We start from the raw sequence: 18,528 nt of genomic DNA, 5'->3' as shown, positions 1-18,528 counted from the left end.
TAAAATGCTGTGCCCTTAAATTTGAGGATCGTAAAAACCTTTTATCCATAATAATGGCTCGATCCAGATCGATGTCCGGATCTCTCAATTTAGCAACCCAGGCAGCCTCTGTCTTGAGCAAGTCATCTGGTAGCTTTTCCAAGAATAGTCCGTACATTACCCTGATGCTACGACCACCTCCCTTCAAATTATCTAATAATATACAATCTTTTGATATGTTTATGGTAGGTCTTTTTGATTTGATTGTATTAGTCAGCTGCATATATTTAAAGTCTTGGGGGCCTTGAAGTGAGTATCGTGACTTCAAAAGATCAAGGGGCCTCAGGACATCCTTTATCATCACTTGACCTAGTGTGCTGATTCCCTGTCTTTCCCAGTGTCTCCAGGGGCCATCTCTGCTCAAATGCGGAAATAGTCCTGACTTCCAAATTAAAGTATGTTTATTAAACTTTGGGATACTCTGATTCTTCTGTACAGACGACCATACCCCCCAGATATCTTCCAATATTTTATAGCCTGATGTCTTATAAAATCGTTTATCATATTTCCTAAGCAGTACCCCGTGTGCTTCAGTCCCTAACGCCAACTGATATATCGATGGAATGCCCCGCTGGCTATGTGTCATATCATCGGGAAAGAAGAGTGTAGCCATTTCTATGAGGAGACAAGACCAATTATAGAATTTAAGATTAGGTATTCCTAGCCCGCCCTTTTCCTGGGGTAAGGACATGAATTTAATTGATCTCCTCACCTTACCGTATTGCCATACAAAATTCCTAAAGATTGCCTCCATTTCCTTGATCAATATGTCATCTACTTTGAAGGGGATAGACCTAAATTTATATAGGATCTTCGGGAACATTGTCATTTTAATAACATTAACCCTACCTATAATTGATAGATGGAGGGTGTCGATTCTTTTTAGGTCCTGTTTCATCTTATCCAGTAGTGGCAGAAAATTGTCTTTGATGATTTCCCTTGGCTTGGCATTGATTGTTATTCCTAAATATATTACCGAGTCCACATATCTGTCATCCAGTTTGACTGTGTTTCCTGAACATAATACCTGTGTTTTTGCCACATTAAGTCGGTATCCCGATAACCTCCCAAAATCAGATGTAATGCTAATTATTCCCCTCATGGCACTGTCGGGATCAGTGGTGGTTATGGCTATGTCGTCCGCATATGCGAGAATTTTGGTGTCGAATCCATTGGTGACTACTGGCTTTATATTAATATTGTTCTCAATAAGGCGGATCAGGGGGTCTATGTACAGTGCAAATAGGATTGGTGAGCACGGGCACCCTTGTCTTGTGCCTCTCGTGATATTGATCTGCCTGGAGCATTCGCCCATAAGCTGGATGTTAGCAGTTGGATTAAAGTACATAGCCTTAATTGCCTGCAGGAATCTAGGGCCAAATCCTTTATCAGCCATCACTTTCCAGAGAAAACTCCACCTAACACGATCGAACGCTTTTTCAGCGTCGAGGAGGATCATCGCGATCCCCCCCCCCCCCCCCGCAGCATGAATGTCGAACAGGGTTATGGCTCTTTTGATGTGATCAGTGGTGCCCCTGCCAGGGACAAAACCATGCTGCCAGGGGGAAACGAGACTCGCGATGATCCTCCCCAACCGTGTGGCCATTATTTTGGCATATAGTTTGTTATCGCTATTTATTAGCGATATGGGCCGATAAGAGCCAGGATTTTCCTTGGGTTTCCCTTTTTTGTGGAATACCACTATGTTGGTTTTGGTCCAAGATTCTGGTATGACCCCTGTATTTATAACCCCATTGAATAGATCTAACAGAAGGGGAGCTGTTTCTTCCTTTAGATGTTTATAGACCTCCAGGGGTATGGCATCAGGCCCTGCTGCCTTGCCTGCAGATAGATCCTTTAGTGCCTGAGAGAGCTCGTCCATAGTAATATTCTGCTCTAAAGATTCCCTCTCACTAGACGTGAGTTTAATGCCTGTATCCTGCCAGTTTATACCCGGATCGTCTATATGCGTCTCTTCCTTATAAAGATCCTGATAAAACCTCCTGAAAACGTCCAGGATTTCAGCTGGCTTATTAAAAATCTGATCGGCTTCTTTGATTTCCGTAATAGTGTTTTTTGATGTGGTTTGTCTAATCCGTAGCGCTAGAGCCCTACCTGCGTTCTCCCCGTTTCATACATTCCGACCCTACGAGTCTGATACTCTGCTGCAGCTTTTTTCGCCAGTTGTCGTTGAATGTCTGCCTTTATGCTATTTAATCTTTCTAGGCTCTGAGTGCCCTGAGTCCCGTGGCAGACGTCTCTCCTGTGTTGTTCCTCTGCCTCCGCCAGTTTGGCCAAAAGACACTCTCTGTCTTCCTTAACTTTTTTCCACAAACGCCCAGAGAAACTAATTGTCTCGCCCCTCAGGCCGGCCTTGAAGCTATCCCAAACCATAACACGGGATGCACTATACCTGTTCGCGTCGAAGAAAGACTGGGACCAGTTTTTAATATGAGCTATATAATTGCTATTCGCTAAAAGCTTTCTGTCAAAAGTCCAGGGTCTGGTTTTCTCCCTTTGGTTATTAACTGTCATGGTTAAAACAAGGGGATTGTGATCCGATATTAGCCTAGGAAGCTTTGAGATTTCTACGTCACAGAGATAGGTTGCTGATATTAAAAAATAATCCAGTTTTGTATGTTTATTAAATGGGTGTGAAAAGTATGTAAACCCGGGTTCGTCTTTCTTTAGGCAGCCCCACACATCCCTCAAACCAAAAGATTGAATTAAGGAGGATACTGCCCTGAATACCCGGGGTTTGCGACCCTTATATGAGGTGTCACCTGTGAAATCAGCTGAGATATTAAGATCGCCACACATTACTATAGGTGATGGACAGTTAATGAGTTCCCTCTCGATGTGATCCATCACCCCCGGGTCATCCAGATTCGATCCGTAGACTGAGCATAGAGTTATGCCTAGTTTCAACTCACATATTGCCCATCTACCCAGTGCATCGGCCTTTGATTTTTTAGCTCCACCAAGACCTATCCGGCCTATAATTGCTACCCCCTTAACTGTTGAAGTCTGTGAGGAGCAGGACAGAATTTCATAGCCCCTTAGATTTAGCCAGTGTTTCTTTTTCCAGGGTAAGTGAGTCTCTTGTAGACATACAATATCGGCCCTAATTAATTTGACATATTCCTCTAATTTCTCCCTCTTTTTCCAATTATTCAATCCTCCTATATTGAGGCTAACTACCCTAATCCTTGACATACCCCTGTAGGGAACAAAGCCAACATACTAACCAATCGCAATCGCATTTTAGCCTAAATTTGACATCAATATTAATAGCTACTTTGTGCATCTCACTCCTGTTAGTAAAGACATTTGTTTTATGAACTTTCTTTTCTCTTTTTTCCCCTTCCCCTTTGTGCCACCCCCCCTCACTCCGAGCCCTCCTCCCCCTCAACCCCCCTGACCCCCCTGACCCCAACCCACTCCCCGGTGAAGCGTGCAGACTAGTCTGTGCGTGTGATGGGTGCAGCACAGCAGTGATCATTACAGAATCTACTTGTTAAACCTCATCCTCAACCTCATAAATGACCATAAACCACCAATGATGACACCCTTAAATTTAATGAAACTTAAACTTAAACTAAACTTAAACTTAGACTTTAGACTTGAGACTTGAGTCGGAGTAGGTAATCAGGCCTTACTCTCTGTTAGGCTATATAGGTTAAGTAAAATACTATACTGAGTCTATACTGAGTCCAAAAATTCCCGAGCTTTAATTTCCGATGAAAAGTACAAGGTCTTGCCTAAGTGAATCACTTTTAGCTGGGCAGGATTGATAAGATAGACCTGCACTCTTTTATCTTGAAAGGGCTTAATTAGCTGCCTTAGTCTCCAGCGGCGCTCAACGGTGGAGTGACAGAAGTCCGGTCTTACGAAGAAGGAGCCTCCTTCGAAGGTTCTTTTGGCGTCTGGCCTTGCTTTCTCTGCGATGGACTGGCGGAGAAGAAAATTGCCTATATAGATTAGGATAGCTCTGGGCTTATCGCCTTCTCTGGCATTTTGTCTCATTTTAAAAGGTGTCCTATGTGCCCTCTGAATTTCAACGGTCCAATTCCAGCCCGCAATATCTGGAAAAGCTTTCTCAAAAGTTTTGGCTATAAATGATTTAACATCCTGACCCTCAGCCCCTTCAGGAATGCCAAGGACCCTTAGATTATTCCTTCTTTGCCTGTTTTCCAGGTCCTCCAGCTTCCATTGGACATCAATTGCTTGCACTCCAAGAGACTCCATTTTATTCGTGGCCGCAGCAACCTCTGCTTCGGTAGCGACCACCCTTTCTTCTAGATTTGAGACCCTGTCTGCGACATTCTCACAGGCTTTCGAAAGCTTCCTAACCACTGTTTTCATCTTCCTCATCGCTGCTTGGGACTTAAGGCTGTCTGATCGAGTCTCTTCCCTATGTGCTGTTATCCCCTGGTGGATTGACTCCATCATTGTCATCATTGACATCATTGACAGCTGTGTAGTCTCATGAAACTGTGCTCGATCCGTGTCCGTGTTTGAATTCCCTTGTAGGGATGTTGTTGGGGAGTGATCCCAAGTTAGTTCTGGTTGACCCCTTGAAGGAGGCATATTTTTGATAGTAGTAGGAGGAACCCCTGCCTCACTGTCGCTCTCAGTTTCTGGATTGCTGCAGTCAATATCAGAGCTGTGGGGCTCCTCATCCTCTGACCAGTTGGCCTCCTCTGTCACTGAGAAGAAACATTCACTGGGGGTCTTCTCCTTTTCCCTTTCGCCATGTATGGACCCGGAACAGTTAGTATTTGCATTAGTATTTGCATTTGCATTTGCATATGTCGTTGAACCATTAGGCTCATCCAGGGCCATAGTAGACATAAAAGCCACCTTCGATACCTCGTAACTTGTTGGACCTCCTTGAATATCACTGCTGTCGGTTGATAGGGGGATAGAATTGAGCTCTAACATCCCTTCAGTTGATGAGTCTATAGCAACATTAGATATTATAGGGGTTGTAGTCACACCGACCTTATTACCAGCCAACATATCATCCCCCACAGAAATACCAGCTCGAGGCCCCGGTTGCGCCATCGAATCCTGACCCCCGCACAAGACATCGCCCATGTCTCTGACCTCCTGACATGGCTGAAGCAGTTGTATTTGCGATATTTGCGGTTGAGACTGTTGAAGCTGTTGAAGCTGTGAGGCTGGTTGAATTACAGGTTCAGGCTCAGGCTCTAGGTTTGGTGCAGGTTCAGACTCTTCAGCTTCAGTGGTAACCTGTGATGTTGCCTCCGGTAATGCCGCCAGAAGTGCCACTGGGGCCACTGTGGTGACTGGTTCCATCTCTTTCAGTTTTTTTTTCTTTCATTGCGATTCAGCATATCAACCACGCTAATAGCCGCGGTGGCTGTGGCTTGTCGAGTTCTAGTAGAAGGGGGATGCATCTCCTTAGGGGTATTCTGCCCTGAGGATGATTGCTGCTGCTGCTTTGCCCGCCCAGACTTCGCTTCCAGTGTCGCCCCCTCAGTCCCGGCGTTCATTACAGGCACAGTGCTTGTCACGCCGTCCACAGCATTGCCTGCCACACCAGCCGCATCAGTCACGCCTTTCTTTCTTGAGAGTGGCTTACCTCCGGTGTTCGGTTTGGGAGCCATCGGCAACGCCGATACTGAGCGTTGAAAAATCTGCTGCCTCACCCTGATCAGTCCCCAGTAGGCGCGGGTCTTCCAGCCTCCTAGCTCCGATCTGTCCGATCTGCAGCCTCCACCTCCGCCTCCACTCCGCTCGCCAGCTCTCTCTGATCCTGTGGAGCTCCGCCCCCTAACTCCGCGAACTCCGCCGGGCCTTCCAGACGGCCCAATTCTTAGCAGGAGCGAAGCAGCAACCCTTCGTAGACTGGTGGGGAGCACCTTATGCCGAGGATCAAACAAAAACAACATCCAGGTGATTAAGCCGCAGAGCCGCTATACCGCTAGGCTGCTTGTATCTAGGCATCTCTTGCGTGCAATCACTCCCGTCCACCTCGTCCCCCTCACTGGACACACTGAGTAAGCGGTAAATTCATAGCTTCTTCTTCAGGAAACCGGGGTCCGAAAGAAACCGGAGTGTCGAGGTCACATCATACTATGTGCTCACTGCTGATGCTGCCGCTCAGCCGCTCCTCACGGCCGCCATCTTGCTTCCTCCCACACAGAATCACTTGATTAATAAAGCTGTGGCTACCTGCTCTGAGCCTACTGGATGAAAGCAGGCCTGTTGTCAGACAAGGCCAGACAAGAGTGCAGGCCTATGCTTCAAAATGGCCACCGGCCACATGGCCGGGCCAAACAACAGAAAGCCCACCCCCAAAAAATTACATTTCCCAACTCAATCCAATGCCATCCATGCCCTAAATGATGTCTAAATTCAACAGACCACACAGAAACACGTGATTAATAAAGCTGTGGCTACCTGCTCTGAGCCTACTGGATGGAAGAAGGCCTGTTGGCAGACAAGGCTAGACAAGCTTGCAGGCCTATGCTTCAAAATGGCCACCAGCCACTTGGCCAGGACCAACAACATGAAGCCCACCCCCAAAAAATACATTTCCCAACTCAATACAATGCCATCCATGCCTAAATGATGTTTAAATTCAACAGACCACACAGAAACACTTGATTAATAAATCTGTGGCTACCTGCTCTGAGCCTACTGGATGAAAGCAGGCCTGTTGGCAAACAAGGCCAGACAAACTTGCAGGCCTGTGCTTCAAAATGGCCACCAGCCACATTGCCAGGCCCAACAACAGAAAACCCACCCGCAAAAAAACACATTTCCCAACTCAATACAATGCCATCCATGCCCTGAATGATGTCCAAATTCAACAGACCACACAGAAACACTTGATTAATAAAGCTGTAGCTACCTGCTCTGAGCCTACTGGATGAAAGCAGGCCTGTTGGTAGACAAGGGTAGACAAGCTTTCAGGCCTAGGCTTCTAAATGGTGACCAGCCACAAGGCCAGGCCCAACAACAGAAAGCCCACCCAAAAAAAACATATTTCCCCAACTCAATCCAATGCCATCCAGGCCCTAACTGATGCTTGAAAATGAAGTACATTCAAAAAACACCTAAGGAACAGTTGCTTCATCATGCACCCACTCATGATACCATGACTAGCTCGGGCCTATTACTGACTACTACTACCCACAACATTTTTAAAAAAGGAATTACAGTTACCAAAATTAAATTGTAGTTGCAACACCTGCAATGCCCACAATCAAACAGACACAACAACCACTTACTTGTAAAATATCCAATTCAAAAATCCTCAAATCCATTTGCAATGATGCAGCAGACAAAAAGAGTGATCTTTCCAGCTCAAAATTCAAAGGCAGAATGAGCAGGAGATGAATAAAGCCCTGGGAGGAGCCTGCTGGACAGGAACCGGAAGTTGGAGATTCTGTGGCACTTCCTCTCTCTTCCTCCATTTTAAAAAAGGACTCCTTGTACAAAAAAGGACAGCCAAATGTCAATCTAAGGAGTTTTTTTCATCCAAATCATCATTTGCAGAAGGTTTTATGCTGCTAGAGCTGATATTCTTCTCCAAATTGAAAATTTTACATGTTCGAGTTTTCGGGCTTCACATTACTTCCCCCGGAAATCAATGGGCTGTCCAAAATGACGTGTTCGCGTTCTCTATCGCCCTTTCGCGTTGGATATGATGTGTTCAGGTTCTCTCGCTCCTTGTCACTTTTGATATGATGTGTCCGCGTCCTCATGCTCTCGCTCGCGGTGAAGAATGACGTGTTCGGGTTCTCTCACTCCTTGTCACGATCGATATGACATGGTCGCATCCTCACACTCTCGCTCGCATTGGAGAATGACGTGTTTGAGATCTCATACTCTTGCGGTGCATGATCGCGAGACAAATTACATGATCGCGAGACGAATGACGTGATGACCAGCATGAACTCGTGAGAAAGCGCAAAATGGCTGCCAACAATCCAACATCTCGTGGAGCACCCGACCGTATCGGGAAAACTTGTCGGCGAAGGCGGGGATCCAGGTAAGGGGCTCGTGCGCGAGAGAATGTATTTTTGCAGCGCAAGCATGAAAAACAATTCTGGTACGCTGCAGATCGTGAAAATGGTAGCATTTTCGCGCTCTCTGCGGAACGCGAAAATGTCAAATTATCGCAATTTCCACAAGCAGAACGGAATTTGACGCCCCGGCATAATAATCGATAATTACTTACCACCTTCGCACATACTTTTCTTCCATCACTCCCCACGTTCTGCATTGTGAGGCAGAGGTGCCATGCCAAGTTTAGTTTGTGTACATGGCTAGACATTTTTCCCACAGTATGTAGTGTTGTTGTGTCTGCTTGGTGCACATGTTGTTTTTCATGTTGTAGGTGATTATATAAGGTAGCGCGTTTATTCACGAGCATCGCTGTCTTAAAGAGCATACAGAAGTTTTTCTCACAGGTGAAAAGTGCGACCACAATGACAGTCATTCATTACTATCCAAGAATGTCCAACTACGCGGCGCTTCTAAGCTTACAACCCCCAACCTTGCGTCCTTTCTTAAAAGCAAGCAAACTCCCACAATCCAACTAACATTCACACAGCTTTCTAACTGCAGTTCTCTACTTCTCAATGAAATGCACTCCAACGGAATTGAGCTGGCACAACGCACGTCCTTACTGTTTCAAACAGAGTAACTTCCTGTGGCAATGTCTATTCCCACCCACACAAACTAACTCCCAAACTTCAACTTGTTCTTCAATTATTAGTTTGAAAACAGATTTCAAGAAAAAACCAAACTAAAAGCACTTTTCTTCAGAACAGTAGTCTCTCTCGCTTCTGCAAAATAAATGTATCGACTGCAGATACCACAAATTTCAAGTAAAATACACTCCCTTTTAAATACGAACCGCCCATTACACTGTGTGAATTGTTATACAATTTACAACACATGTCACACTCAAGGACTGGCACACTTTTTTAACACGCTCTACCACAGCCTTCTCACACACTTTTAAACTGTTCTTCCTTTAATAGCAGACTACATTAATTCGATCATCTCTGGAATAACAGGAACCGTGCCTACAATTCTCGCTCTCTTTGCGGCCATCCTACTACTAATTCTACTTCTAGAAATGGCTACGCCCTCTGTGATAACAACTATGTCTGACAGAATATGCCTCTACGCCAAGCTACATCAATACTGTAAAAAAACTGAAAAACTTTTCGCCTACCTGCCTCTATTTATTATTGGAGCTAGCTACAACATAACATTTATCTACACTTATGCAATATGCGTACAGCCACTGTTTCATTGCAAAACTTGCCCATTTGACTGAATAAATGAAATACTTTGTTTATTTAGACAATGGTCTATAAACACTGCAAAGATCACAATGAAAACAATCTATACAATAAACAATCCTTACAGTAAAATTCATAAAAAGGGAACAAAAGCCAACTTCATATCAAATTCATACACAAATAGCAGCAATTATTACATTTCACTCTGATCAATAAGATATATCTTTGTCTAAAATGTTTTGCCTAAGCTAGATAGGGGAAACTAAAAGAGGAGGAGGGATAGAATTACTAAGCCCTCTTCTAACTATCCCTCAAAAAAGTTTGTATGGTTTTCATATAGTTCCCCAAAGCGATGGCTATATCAAGATCAAAAAAACCCCTGTGATTCTGGGCAAATCACTTAATCTCCCCGTGCCTAAAAATGAAAGTGTCCTCATGTAACGTAACTGGTGCTATGTAAAGCGCTCTGATAACTGATTCGGTTCGGTTCTAGTTCGCGCTATATAAAACTCTGCAAAAAAAAAAAAAAAAAGATTTGGCATTTCTAATAGTATATCTATGGCTTGGGTTCTTGAGCTTATTCCATACTTTGAAAAAATTGGGCGTAAAAACAGGTTCCTCAATACTAAAATCGCAAGGCAATCAACCAATATATGCAGAATGTCATTTTTAGTTTCGAGACCACATTTACAAATTCCATCAGCATATGACATTTCGGCCTTAGTTTTTCCCTCCAATAGCCACGAGTTGATTCCAATTCGTACTTTTAACAATTCACACCTAAGCACATAGTTTGGCAAGGTGTCCAGATACGGATACCATGATTATTTTATCCAAGAATGTCTTATTTCTTTGACTGGCGAATGGATGTATGCCTTGCCAGCATCCCAACAATCGCTCCCGATATCCAGCAGGTAATGCATTATCTTCAAAACCATGAACGGGATTGTTCTGTCTGTGGAGAAATGTCGATCGCAATGCAAAAAGGAATCACAGCGGAATGGAATTGATGCACAACCACAAAAGATCTGCAATGTGTGACCTTTCACAACATCGCAGATTGCCTGCCAATTTAAAGTGCCGCTCCAACATTCAAAGATATGAATTGGATAAGCATGGGCGTAAAATCCAATCCGTTCGCAAAATTTGTGGATTTTCTGCAATTTCGCGGTCCGCCAATCTCGCGAAATTGCAGAAAAATCCGTGAAATCGCGTTCGGGACGGATTTTCAAAAACTGAAGTACATGAAGCACTTACAGGGTTACAGCAAGTGCCCAAGTTAAAGCTAATTTCAACCCTGTAAGTGCTTCCTGAGCGGCTCCTCCAGAGTTGTTGCCTACTTTTAACTATTCTCTGACCCTGCTCTGACCCTCGAAGCAGGGTCAGAGAATAGTTACAAGTATGGCAAAATGCTCCAGGCTGTCACAAAAATAAAACCACAACAGGAAGCACTTACAGATAAGGAAGCAGGTGCCGGACTTGAAGCTCAAATTCAGTAACACATTAACCAGCCCCCGGTTGAGGCTGGGCAGGTGTGCTTTCTCCCCATAATCTACAGTGGTGAACCAGAGTGTGCTGTGATGAACCAGAAGGTGCAGTTGTGAACCAGAGGGTGCTGTGATGAACCAGAGGGTGGCAGTGGTGAACCATAGGGTGCTGTGACGAACCAGAGGGTGGCAGTGATGAACCAGAGGGTGGCAGTGATGAACCAGAGGGTGACAGTGATGTACCAGAGGGTGGCAGTGGTGATCCAGAGGGTGGCAGTGATGAACCAGAGGGTGGCAGTGATGAACCAGAGGGTGGCAGTGGTGAACCAGAGGGTGGCAGTGATGAATCAGAGGGTGGCAGTGATAAACCAGATGATGGCAGGGGTGAACCAGAGGGTGGCAATGGTGAACCAGAGGGTGGCAGTGATGAACCAGAGGGTGTCATTGATGAACCAGAGGGTGGCAGGGGTGAACCAGAGGGTGGCAGTGGTGAACCAGAGGGTGGCAGTGATGAACCAGAGGGTGGCAGTGATGAACCAGAGGGTGACAGTGGTGAACCAGAGGGTGACAGTGGTGAACCAGAGGGTGCTGTGATGAACCAGATGGTGGCAGGGGTGAACTAGAGGGTTTCAGTGGTGAACCAGAGGGTGGCAGTGGTGATTCAGAGGCTGCTGTAATGAACCAGAGGGTGGCAGTGGTGAACCAGATGGTGGCAGTGGTGAACCAGAGGGTTCTGTGATGAACCAGAGGGTGGCAGTGATGAACCAGAGGGTGGCAGGGGTGAACCAGAGGGTGCTGTGATGAACCAGAGGGTGGCAGTGATGAACCAGAGGGCGGCAGTGGTGAACCAGAGGGTGGCAGTGATGAACCAGAGGGTGACAGTGATGATCCAGAGGGTGGCAGTGGTGAACCAGAGGGTGGCAGTGATGAACTAGATGGTGGCAGTGATGAACCAGAGTGTGGCAGTGGTGAACCAGAGGGTGCTGTGATGAACCAGAGGGTGGCAGTGATGAACCAGAGGGTGGCAGTGGTGAACCAGAGGGAGCTGTGATGAACCAGAGGGTGGCAGTAATGAACCAGAGGGTGGCAGTGGTGAACCAGAGGGTGGCAGTGGTGAACCAGAGGGTGGCAGTGATGAACCAGAGGGTGGCACTGGTGAACCAGAGGGTGCTGTGATGAACCAGAGGGTGGCAGTGATGAACCAGAGGGTGACAGTGATGATCCAGAGGGTGGCAGTGGCAAACCAGAGGTTGGCAGTGATGAACCAGAGGGTGGCAGGGGTGAACCAGAGGGTGGCAGTGATGAACCACAGAGTGGCAGTGATGAACCAGAGGGTGGCAGTGATGAACCAGAGGGTGGCAGTGGTGAACCAGAGGGTGCTGTGACGAACCAGAGGGTGGCAGTGATGAACCAGAGGGTGGCAGTGATGAACCAGAGGGTGACAGTGATGTACCAGAGGGTGGCAGTGGTGATCCAGAGGGTGGCAGTGATGAACCAGAGGGTGGCAGTGATGAACCAGAGGGTGGCAGTGGTGAACCAGAGGGTGGCAGTGATGAATCAGAGGGTGGCAGTGATAAACCAGATGATGGCAGGGGTGAACCAGAGGGTGGCAATGGTGAACCAGAGGGTGGCAGTGATGAACCAGAGGGTGTCATTGATGAACCAGAGGGTGGCAGGGGTGAACCAGAGGGTGGCAGTGGTGAACGAGAGGGTGGCAGTGATGAACCAGAGGGTGGCAGTGATGAACCAGAGGGTGACAGTGGTGAACCAGAGGGTGACAGTGGTGAACCAGAGGGTGCTGTGATGAACCAGATGGTGGCAGGGGTGAACTAGAGGGTTTCAGTGGTGAACCAGAGGGTGGCAGTGGTGATTCAGAGGCTGCTGTAATGAACCAGAGGGTGGCAGTGGTGAACCAGATGGTGGCAGTGGTGAACCAGAGGGTTCTGTGATGAACCAGAGGGTGGCAGTGATGAACCAGAGGGTGGCAGGGGTGAACCAGAGGGTGCTGTGATGAACCAGAGGGTGGCAGTGATGAACCAGAGGGCGGCAGTGGTGAACCAGAGGGTGGCAGTGATGAACCAGAGGGTGACAGTGATGATCCAGAGGGTGGCAGTGGTGAACCAGAGGGTGGCAGTGATGAACTAGATGGTGGCAGTGATGAACCAGAGTGTGGCAGTGGTGAACCAGAGGGTGCTGTGATGAACCAGAGGGTGGCAGTGATGAACCAGAGGGTGGCAGTGGTGAACCAGAGGGAGCTGTGATGAACCAGAGGGTGGCAGTAATGAACCAGAGGGTGGCAGTGGTGAACCAGAGGGTGGCAGTGATGAAACAGAGGGTGGCAGTGATGAACCAGAGGGTGGCACTGGTGAACCAGAGGGTGCTGTGATGAACCAGAGGGTGGCAGTGATGAACCAGAGGGTGACAGTGATGATCCAGAGGGTGGCAGTGGCAAACCAGAGGTTGGCAGTGATGAACCAGAGGGTGGCAGGGGTGAACCAGAGGGTGGCAGTGATGAACCACAGAGTGGCAGTGATGAACCAGAGGGTGGCAGTGATGAACCAGAGGGTGGCAGTGGTGAACCAGAGGGTTCTGTGATGAACCAGATGGTGGCAGGGGTGAACCGGAGGGTGGCAGTGATGAACCAGAGGGTGACAGTGATGAACCAGAGGGTGCTGTGATGAACCAGAGGGTGGCAGTGGTGAACCAGAGTTTTCTGTGGTGAACCAGAGGGTGGCAGTGGTGAACCAGAGGGTGCTGTGATGAACCAGAGGGTGGCAGTGGTGAACCAGAGGGTGACAGTAATGAACCATAGGGTGGCAGTGGTGAACCAGAGGGTGCTGTGACGAACCAGAGGGTGGCAGTGATGAACCAGAGGGTGGCAGTGATGAACCAGAGGGTGACAGTGATGTACCAGAGGGTGGCAGTGGTGATCCAGAGGGTGGCAGTGATGAACCAGAGGGTGGCAGTGATGAACCAGAGGGTGGCAGTGGTGAACCAGAGGGTGGCAGTGATGAATCAAAGGGTGGCAGTGATAAACCAGATGATGGCAGGGGTGAACCAGAGGGTGGCAATGGTGAACCAGAGGGTGGCAGTGATGAACCAGAGGGTGTCATTGATGAACCAGAGGGTGGCAGGGGTGAACCAGAGGGTGGCAGTGGTGAACCAGAGGGTGGCAGTGATGAACCAGAGGGTGGCAGTGATGAACCAGAGGGTGACAGTGGTGAACCAGAGGGTGACAGTGGTGAACCAGAGGGTGCTGTGATGAACCAGATGGTGGCAGGGGTGAACTAGAGGGTTTCAGTGGTGAACCAGAGGGTGGCAGTGGTGATTCAGAGGCTGCTGTAATGAACCAGAGGGTGGCAGTGGTGAACCAGATGGTGGCAGTGGTGAACCAGAGGGTTCTGTGATGAACCAGAGGGTGGCAGTGATGAACCAGAGGGTGGCAGGGGTGAACCAGAGGGTGCTGTGATGAACCAGAGGATGGCAGTGATGAACCAGAGGGCGGCAGTGGTGAACCAGAGGGTGGCAGTGATGAACCAGAGGGTGACAGTGATGATCCAGAGGGTGGCAGTGGTGAACCAGAGGGTGGCAGTGATGAACTAGATGGTGGCAGTGATGAACCAGAGTGTGGCAGTGGTGAACCAGAGGGTGCTGTGATGAACCAGAGGGTGGCAGTGATGAACCAGAGGGTGGCAGTGGTGAACCAGAGGGAGCTGTGATTAACCAGAGGGTGGCAGTAATGAACCAGAGGGTGGCAGTGGTGAACCAGAGGGTGGCAGTGATGAAACAGAGGGTGGCAGTGATGAACCAGAGGGTGGCACTGGTGAACCAGAGGGTGCTGTGATGAACCAGAGGGTGGCAGTGATGAACCAGAGGGTGACAGTGATGATCCAGAGGGTGGCAGTGGCAAACCAGAGGTTGGCAGTGATGAACCAGAGGGTGGCAGGGGTGAACCAGAGGGTGGCAGTGATGAACCACAGAGTGGCAGTGATGAACCAGAGGGTGGCAGTGATGAACCAGAGGGTGGCAGTGGTGAACCAGAGGGTTCTGTGATGAACCAGATGGTGGCAGGGGTGAACCGGAGGGTGGCAGTGATGAACCAGAGGGTGACAGTGATGAACCAGAGGGTGCTTTGATGAACCAGAGGGTGGCAGTGGTGAACCAGAGTTTTCTGTGGTGAACCAGAGGGTGGCAGTGGTGAACCAGAGGGTGCTGTGATGAACCAGAGGGTGGCAGTGGTGAACCAGAGGGTGACAGTAATGAACCATAAGTTGGCAGTGGTGAACCAGAGGGTGCTGTGATGAACCAGAGGATGGCAGTGATCAACCAGAGGGTGACAGTCGTGAACCAGAGGGTGGCAGTGCTGAACCAGAGGGTGGCAGTGATTAACCAGAGGTTGGCACTGCTGAACCAGAGGGTGCTGTGATGAACCAGAGAGTGGCAGTGATGAACCAGAGGGTGACAGTGATGATCCAGAGGGTGGCAGTGGCAAACCAGAGGGTGGCAGTGATGAACCAGAGGGTGGCAGTGATGAACCAGAGGGTGCTGTGATGAACCAGAGGGTGGCAGTGGTGAATCAGAGTGTTCTGTGGTGAACCAGAGGGTGGCAGTGGTGAACCAGAGGGTGCTTTGATGAACCAGAGGGTGGCAGTGGTGAACCAGAGGGTGACAGTGATGAACCATAGGGTGGCAGTGGTGAACCAGAGGGTGCTGTGATGAACCAGAGGATGGCAGTGATCAACCAGAGGGTGACAGTGATGAACCAGAGGGTGGCAGTGGTGAACCAGAGGGTGGCAGTGGTGAACCAGAGGGTGGCAGTGATGAATCAGAGGGTGGCAGTGATAAACCAGATGATGGCAGGGGTGAACCAGAGGGTGGCAATGGGGAACCAGAGGGTGGCAGTGATGAACCAGAGGGTGGCATTGATGAACCAGAGGGTGGCAGGGGTGAACCAGAGGGTGGCAGTGGTGAACCAGAGGGTGGCAGTGATGAACCAGAGGGTGGCAGTGATGAACCAGAGGGTGACAGTGGTGAACCAGAGGGTGACAGTGGTGAACCAGAGGGTGCTGTGATGAACCAGATGGTGGCAGGGGTGAACTAGAGGGTTTCAGTGGTGAACCAGAGGGTGGCAGTGGTGAACCAGAGGCTGCTGTGATGAACCAGAGGGTGGCAGTGGTAAACCAGATGGTGGCAGTGGTGAACCAGAGGGTTCTGTGATGAACCAGAGGGTGGCAGTGATGAACTAGAGGGTGGCAGGGGTGAACCAGAGGGTGCTGTGATGAACCAGAGGGTGGCAGTGATGAACCAGAGGGCGGCAGTGGTGAACCAGAGGGTGGCAGTGATGAACCAGAGGGTGACAGTGATGATCCAGAGGGTGGCAGTGGTGAACCAGAGGGTGGCAGTGATGAACTAGATGGTGGCAGTGATGAACCAGAGTGTGGCAGTGGTGAACCAGAGGCTGCTGTGATGAACCAGCGGGTGGCAGTGATGAACCAGAGGGTGGCAGTGGTGAACCAGCGGGAGCTGTGATGAACCAGAGGGTGGCAGTAATGAACCAGAGGGTGGCAGTGGTGAACCAGAGGGTGGCAGTGATGAAACAGAGGGTGGCAGTGATGAACCAGAGGGTGGCACTGGTGAACCAGAGGGTGCTGTGATGAACCAGAGGGTGGCAGTGATTAACCAGAGGGTGACAGTGATGATCCTGACGGTGGCAGGCGCAAACCAGAGGTTGGCAGTGATGAACCAGAGGGTGGCAGGGGTGAACCAGAGGGTGGCAGTGATGAACCAGAGAGTGGCAGTGATGAACCAGAGGGTGGCAGTGATGAACCAGAGGGTGGCAGTGGTGAACCAGAGGGTTCTGTGATGAACCAGATGGTGGCAGGGGTGAACCGGAGGGTGGCAGTGATGAACCAGAGGGTGACAGTGATGAACCAGAGGGTGCTGTGATGAACCAGAGGGTGGCAGTGGTGAACCAGAGTGTTGTGTGGTGAACCAGAGGGTGGCAGTGGTGAACCAGAGGGTGCTGTGATGAACCAGAGGGTGGCAGTGGTGAACCAGAGGGTGACAGTGATGAACCATAGGGTGACAGTGATGAACCATAGGGTGGCAGTGGTGAAGCAGAGGGTGCTGTGATGAACCAGAGGATGGCAGTGATCAACCAGAGGGTGGCAGTCGTGAACCAGAGGGTGGCAGTGCTGAACCAGAGGGTGGCAGTGATGAACCAGAGGTTGGCACTGCTGAACCAGAGGGTGCTGTGATGAACCAGAGAGTGGCAGTGATGAACCAGAGGGTGACAGTGATGATCCAGAGGGTGGCAGTGGCAAACCAGAGGGTGGCAGTGATGAACCAGAGGGTGGCAGTGATGAACCAGAGGGTGCTGTGATGAACCAGAGGGTGGCAGTGGTGAACCAGAGTGTTCTGTGGTGAACCAGAGGGTGGCAGTGGTGAACCAGAGGGTGCTTTGATGAACCAGAGGGTGGCAGTGGTGAACCAGAGGGTGACAGTGATGAACCATAGGGTGGCAGTGGTGAACCAGAGGGTGCTGTGATGAACCAGAGGATGGCAGTGATCAACCAGAGGGTGACAGTGATGAACCAGAGAGTGGCAGTGATGAACCAGAGGGTGACAGTGATGATCCCGAGGGTGACAGTGGCAAACCAGAGGGTGGCAGTGATGAACCAGAGGGTGGCAGTGATGAACCAGAGGGTGCTGTGATGAACCAGAGGGTGGCAGTGGTGAACCAGAGTGTTCTGTGGTGAACCAGAGGGTGGCAGTGGTGAACCAGAGGGTGCTTTGATGAACCAGAGGGTGGCAGTGGTGAACCAGAGGGTGACAGTGATGAACCATAGGGTGGCAGTGGTGAACCAGAGGGTGCTGTGATGAACCAGAGGATGGCAGTGATCAACCAGAGGGTGACAGTGATGAACCAGAGGGTGGCAGTGGTGAACCAGAGGGTGGCAGTGATGAACCAGAGGGTGGCAGTGATGAATCAGAGGGTGGCAGTGGTGAACCAGAGGGTGGCAGTGATGAACCAGAGGGTGACAGTGATGAACCAGAGGGTGGCAGTGATGAACCAGAGGGTGGCAGTGGTAAACCAGATGGTGCTGTGATGAACCATAGGGTGGCAGTGATGAACCAGAGGGTGACAGTGATGAACCAGAGGGTGGCAGTGGTGAACCAGAGGGTGCTGTGATGAACCAGAGGGTGGCAGTGATGAACCAGAGGGTGACAGTGATGAACCAGAGGGTGACAGTGGTGAACTAGAGGGTGGCATGTGTGAACCAGAGGGTGGCAGTGACAAACCAGAGGGTGGCAGTGGTGAACCAGAGGGTGGCAGTGATAAACCAGAGGGTGGCAGTGATGAACCAGAGGGTGGCGCTGCTAAACTGCCCGGGTGCCCTGTGGTTGTGAGCCCCAGCGCTGCTGAGCTGCCCAGGGGTTGTGAGACCACGCGCTACTGAACTGCCCCGGGTCCCAGTTGGTGTGAGCCCCCATGCTGCTGAACTGCCCCGGAGCCCTCTCAGAGTGAAAATCATTTGTGCTCAATTGCCTGGGAGCCCTCTGGGTGTGAGCACACTTTGTGCTAAGTGTCCCCCTGCCCCCAGTACATATATACCAATACCGCACAGCACCATTATGCTTTCGCACCATGAAGTCTGGTGCCTGGATGCTCCTGATCCGTGTAGGTGGTACCACCGTCTGGTGCAGTCAAA

This window comes from Lissotriton helveticus, chromosome 10, assembly GCF_964261635.1.
Source record: "Lissotriton helveticus chromosome 10, aLisHel1.1, whole genome shotgun sequence".
NCBI classification, from domain to species: Eukaryota; Metazoa; Chordata; class Amphibia; order Caudata; family Salamandridae; genus Lissotriton; species Lissotriton helveticus.
This window is presented reverse-complemented; position numbering follows the sequence as displayed.